This window comes from Dendropsophus ebraccatus, chromosome 12 (assembly GCF_027789765.1).
Source record: "Dendropsophus ebraccatus isolate aDenEbr1 chromosome 12, aDenEbr1.pat, whole genome shotgun sequence".
Lineage (NCBI taxonomy): Eukaryota > Metazoa > Chordata > Amphibia > Anura > Hylidae > Dendropsophus > Dendropsophus ebraccatus.
This window is the reverse complement of record NC_091465.1, coordinates 13093968-13100946: the sequence shown is the minus strand read 5'-3', so window position 1 is coordinate 13100946 and position 6979 is coordinate 13093968.

Sequence of the window (6979 nt, the reverse complement as noted above, 5' to 3'; positions counted from 1 at the left end):
AAATCACTGAAATGCAAACAATTGGATCCACACCCCAAAAATAATGATTTATTATTCTGAATAACATGTAGAACAAATGAAACAAACAATGAGAAACAGCTGAATATGTGATAGTATAAGCTACTGTATAGTATAGCAATCAGCATGTGGAGTATAATGTATTGTAAGTGCATAAGAATAAAGAAAAAAAACACAGCAACACTTTATAAAAACAGGAACTGCACATCCCCATAATTCAGTAGCATAGTACAACAGGCTAGAATAGGAAGTGAGAATCACATATCTGTGCAGGAGGACAGTGACAGAAACTTTTCTATACAGCAGTGTGTATAGCTGAGTGTAAGTGCAGGCACATTACAGCAGCAGTGTGTATAGCTGAGTGTGAGCACAGGCACATTATAGCAGGAATGGAGAGAATAGGAAACACAAGGACTGAAAGAGACTGCAGGGACCATGAAGGAATAAGCAGGGCAGAAGTGGGCATATAATGCAGCCCTCTGTGGTGGTAGAGAGGGGTAACAGCTATGACGAGATTACCTCCACAGTCCTGTCCCCTGATGCAAGCCCCAGCCTGAAGTGGATGATCTACTTTGATTTGAAAGGTGAGGTAGACTTCCTCGGTCATAGTACAGTGCTGTAGACCCCGCTATGCAGACCATGCCCCTCCCCAACTCCAAACACACACACTCCCCCTTTCACCCAGTACAGGGAGCTTTCAAACCAAAGCAATGCTTTTAACCCCTTAACGACATCGGGCGTAAGTATATGGGTGGGCTTTAACGCAAACGGGTTAAAGCACAAGTGACATTCTGTAAACTACACCCCTCAAGGAATCTAACAAGGGGTGCAGTGAGTATATGGACCCCTTGATAACGGCCACATTTGTGCCGTGAAAGTGAAAAAATGAAATTTTTCCCTTTCACGTCACATTGTTCCACATTTGTGCCCATCACCAGTGGGGTCCATATGCTTACTGAACCCCTTGTTAGATTCCTTAAGGGGTGTAGTTTCCATAATGGGGTCACTTGTGGGGGGTTTCAAGTGTCTTGGCAGCACGAGGGCTCTGTGAATGCGACGTGGCCCTTGAAATCCATTCCAGTAAAATCCAGCTTGCAAAGGCCAATTGGCACTCCTTCCCTTTGGAGGCTCGTCATGCGCCCGCTTGGCACTTTATGTCCACATGTGGGGTATTTCTGTACTGTACTGAAAGATATTGAATTACAATAAAATCTCTGCACAGAAAATAAAAATTTTCAAATTTCTTACACACTTCGCTTTTATTTCCGTGACTCCCCTAAAGGGTTAAAAAACCTTCTGGATGTGCTTTTGCAGAGTGTGGGGGGGTGAAGTTTCTGAAATGGGGTGCTTTGTGGGGCTTTCTAACATACAGGCCCCTCAAATACACTTTGAACCTGAACAGGTCCCTAAAAATATCTGATTTTGAAATTTTACAGAAAATTTGGAAAATTGCTGCTAATGTTTTAAGCTTCCTATTGTCTAAAAAAAAATGAAATATAGTTTAATAAATGCCGCCAACATAAAGTAGACATGTTGCTAATGCTATTTAATATATAATTTATGTGGCATAACCATTTTCTGTATAAGCAGAAAGGTTTCAAAGTTTGAAAAATGCATTTTTTTCAAAATTTTTCACGTTATTTTGGTGTATTTCATAAAGATTCGTTATGAGTATTGACTCCATTTTACCAGAAATGTAAAGTACAATATGTCACGAGAAAACAATCTCAGAATCGTCCGGATAGGTAAAAGCATCCAAAAGTTATTAATGAATAAAGTGACACTGGTCATATTCATAAAAATTTGTCTCTGTCCTTAAGGCCATTTCAGGCTCTGTCCTTAAGGGGTTAAACTAAGTTACAATTTTGAAAAACTGTGAGCTCTTCTTGCAAAACACTCTTAATCCAAGTTACTCCAATCCAACCAAGGCACCACTGTACTATTTTAGAGTTTTTTGTTTGTTTGTTTTTTAATCAAAACTTAATACATTGTGTCTTATGAGAAAACAATCTCTAAATCACTTGGATAAGTTCAGGTGTCACAAAGTTACTAGCACACAAAGCGAGACCGGTCAGGGTTTGGTCCTTAATGCCAGGCTGTGGAGTCAAGGGAGAAATATGTTATGTGTCTCTCAGTATTGTCATTTTCCTTTGGCAGGTCACATTAAAGGAGACGTCGTAGTTGACCTCAGTGCTGGTTCTGCAGTTCATCATCTCTTTGTAGCCTGTGAGTTCTTTAAACACATCATAGTACTGAAGGTCAATGACCGATGCATCCTGGAGATGAAGAGATGGCTGGACACACGGACAGGAGCGTTTGATTGGGGACATGCTAAAAAGATTCATGGAGAGATGGAAGGAAAAAGGTGAAGTAATTATTTACTGCTAGTCTTTTCAAGCCCAACAGAACAAAATATATTTATCCTCTCAGATGAATATTCTTCTCCATAGGTTCCTGTATTATAATGAGTAATGTTGTGAGGGCAGAGCATAACACCTACACTGGATTTGGTTAATCCCCCTCCCCAATGAAAGACAATAATCCAGGCCTACATATTAAGCTTTTATGCCATTATACCGATTGACTGTTTTCATCTTTCCTATTTCTTTCAGTCACCAGTTAGAAGACAAAGAAGGAAAACTGAGAGAAGCCGAGAAACATGTGGTGAAATGTATATATATATTTATGTAGTGAAATGTGCTTGAGAAAGAAAATGTGACGGATCCGATAGTCACCTCCTATTATTTGGGTGTTTAGATAGAACATATGCAATGGTTGGAAAAGACAAGTTCCATTCTCTCACATATGATGAGAAGTTTGCCAGGAAAGCTCTAGTTGGGGAAGGATTTGTTATTGATGACTGTAAGGTTAAGAAAGGAACGATTGTGAGTGACCGTACTGACTACAAGGCCGCCATATACATTGCAGCTCACAAGGAGAAGTAGGTCTGAATAGAACCTTTAAGCTGTTTTATTACATTGAAGACCAAGAATTCCCCAAAATATAAAATTCATCATGTTCACACCCAAAAGAGGCCAAAGATTATTATTATTATTATTATTATTATTATTATTATTTTAAACTTTCATCAGGGGAACATAGAACCTATGGAAAAATTTTGAGTTTTTAATGGGAACTTTCTTAGTTTACACAACTAACCTTTCCACATAACATAATGTGAAGATCACCTTTAGGCTATGCTCACACAACGTATTTATTCAATTAATAACGGCCGTTGTTGCATATTGCAACATCGGCCGTTATCAATTGAAAAAATGCAATGCATTTACTATGGAATCGCGGCTGGAGTGTATACACTCTGTATACACTCCAGCCGGGATTCCTTGGGGTCACACTAAAAACGGACGTCAGTTTTGTGAGGCTGCAATTCATTCAATAGCGGCTGCACAAAACTGACAGTGCAGACAATGTAAAATACGGCTCCAGCCGCACTTTACATTGTTGGCTATGGTGATTTGGAATACAGGCACACCCGAATGCGCCCACATTCTAAATCCAAAGAAATTAAGTTCATCTGGACGCTACTGCAGTACTGGCTGGGATGAACTTCACTGACAGCGGTTGTTCTGTGACAGAATGTGTGCCTAAAGGGGTACTTCTGAGAGAAAAAAAAATTATTTAAAGTCAACTGTTATCAGAAACTTATACAGATTTGGAAATTAATTTTATTTAAATTTAAAACTAAAATTAAAAAAACTTCAGCCTTCCAGTACTTATTAACCCTGCAGAAAGTGGTGTATTCTCTCCAGCCTGACACAGGGCTCTCTACTACCACCTCTGTGTGCTGTATGTATTTTTTTTTTACAGCGATTTGCTTTAGCTCTGGAGAGGTCCTGACACATACATAGGTGTAAGCAATGTGTCTGGCTGGAAAGATGTGTTCTATGTTTAAAACAACATTAAGGCTATGTTCACACACAATATTTTATTTTAAATTGAATCCTCCTCTTTTCTCACACAAACATAAAAATCTTCTATATAGGAATTTACTTAAATAATAACATTTTGTCAAAATAAAGCACCCACTAATTGCAGGGTAAGAGTTTAAATATATAGGGGCCGATTTACTAAGGTGTTCCAGGCAAAAAAATGTCGTTTGTAACCACTTCTAGTGGACCGACTAAAGCCATGCAACACAATTTGTCCACAAACTCAACAAACATGCAACACAATTTGTCCAAAAAACAGTCAAATGGGCGTGTCATGGGTGTATCCTTTAAAACCGGCTACAACCAACAGATTAATAAGAAAAACGTCCTTTCTTTTACAGGTTTTCTATTCTAAAACTAGCCCCTTCCAATATTCACATGGGGTGAATTTGGCGCTGGAAAAACCCGACACAAATGACAGCATAACGGCTTAAAATTGATGCATGAGCCCTATGATATGGAATTCTATAAAGTGTGAACACTTAATAAAATTAGAAAAATGCTGAGTTTTAGTAACAAAAATTATTGTTTTAATTAATAAAAAAAATAAAAATTGCACATTAAAAATAATCAAAATCACAAAGATGTATACTAACTAAATATCACTAACCCAATAAATACTTACAAGGAATGGAATCAGTGTAGATACAAAAGTTATAAAAGTGCTAACATACTATTGTAAAGATGAGCGAAGTGCTTCTTTTGATCAGCGCTCCGCTCATTTTTCTGGCGACCTTTCAGTGCTGCTCCACTTCCTGCCACTCCTCCCAGGATGCCGGGAAAAGCTGGTTCCAATCCTGGGAAACTTCTACCAGTTTCCCAGGACTAGATCCAGCTTTTTCCTGGCACCCGGGGTGGAGCAGCAGGAAGTGGAGAAGCACTGAAAGGCCGCCAGAAAAATGAGCGGAGCGCTGATCAAAAGAAGCACTTTGCTTTGTTTAGATGAGAAATCCACTCATCTCTGTACTGTTGTATGTACATAATAATTATGGGAGTAGTAGTTCTGCTAAGCTTTACATCAGTGGGTATGGTACGCTCCTGGGGATAGGGCTCCTGGTTTATTGTTTTTCATGGTAATTTTCTCTACTAAGTCAGGATTAGATAATGATGTTACTAATGTGCCAGGCAACTAATATATAATTATATGCTTATGAAATGATATGGGAGTGATATATAATCTGTACCATGTGCTGCAGTCACTATGGAGATTTCCTTACTGCACTCCTGCCCTTACTTGGCAGGCTGAGCGGGCAGATGACATCACTTCCTGTACACGCCCCCAGAGTTTAGGAGAACTGCAGATAAGGTGAGCAGAGGAAGGGGGAGAATTGCTGCCAAAACAAAAGGTTCAAAATATAAAAAAGGGTCTAGGAAGGATAAGAGACACTGCACAAGCAAGTCTACATATATTATTATTATTTTCTTTTTTGCATACTTGATGACAGGTACGATTTAATTTATTCATTATATTTTTAAATCATAGATACAAGAGAGCGGATTCTAATAGTGCTGTGCCCTATTTTTACTATGAAAAATATAAAAATCAAACCAAAGTTTGTTACACGTCATCATTAGAGGTATCCATTTTTAATGTTTTCTATCTATATTGTGTATCGCCATTCTTTCTTATACATCTGTACAATGTGTTATCTTGTTCTTTAAAATTATAACATCCAATAAAACAGGTCTTAAAAAAAATCTTAAATGATGTTGTTATTTTAATGTGAATATTTACCGTACTTGTTTTAGGTACAAAAAAATTTTGAGCAATAACTTCCTAATATTTTATTTTAAATTGAATCCTTCTTTTTTCCCACACAAAATAAAAAATCCCCTATATATGAATAGACTTAGATAATAACAATCTGTCTGAATAACGCCACCACTAAGTGCAGGGTAAGAGTTTAGATATATAGGAGCTGATTTACTAAGGTGTTACTGGCAGAAAATTGACAAGTTTTTGTCCATTTTTTTGTCTAATATTAGTGGACAAAACATTTATTAACGATAAGCAACACAATTTGTCCACAAACCCAACAAACAGGTAATTTTTGTCCAAAAACCTGCCAAGTAGGCGTGTCGTAGGTATGTTTTTTAACCTCTTAAGGACGCCTGACGTACCCGTACGTCATGCGTCCGCAAGAGGTGTTCAGAGCGGGGCTGCGCGGCGACCCCGCTCTCAACCGCCGCGATCATGGGTGCCGCGAGTAGCCCGGGACCTTGGCTATTAGCGAGCACGGTCTGATCGCCGTGCCCGCTAATCAGGTAATCAGATGAAGCTGTAAAAATTGACAGCTGCATCAGATTACCTTCTGCAGCACTTCCCTGGTGTCTAGTGGCGGAGATCGTTGTCAAGATGCCAAGATGGCGCTAATCCCGGCTCGGCACTCCTTTGTTTTCAGCAGCCGAAAGCAAACGAGTGCTGATCTCATTGATCTTTGCTAGGGATGAGCGAACTTTTGAAAAGTTCGGTTCGGGTTCAATCCCCGAACTTTCCTGAAGTTCAGATTTGTACAAACCGAACCTAAAATGAACCTTGCAATAACGGCTAAATAATTGCAGCTACAAGAGTGGGAGTGTGATAGGGTATAGTTTCGTTTAGTTGCAGTTGCTATTACAATGAAAAAAGTGGAAAAAATCAAAGTGCAAAAATAGTGGAAAAAAATTTGCCGGCAATAATTCCGACTCCTCTAATGGTTAATAATTAAATAATAAAACACATTTTTGTTGTAATAAAGTCACTTTCGTTGTTCAATAATTTAATTAAAACTAATCCATCATTGTGCAATTAAATATTTTGTAAAAATAAATATATATATGTATATAAATAAATAAATGTATATTTATATATATATATATATATATATATATATATATATTTATTTATTTACAGTATTTTTAATTGCAAAAGTATAGATTTGTTTTAATTAAATTATTGAACAACGAAAGTGACTTTATTACAACGAAAATGTGTTTTATTAATTAAATATTAACTATTACAGGAAGATCTA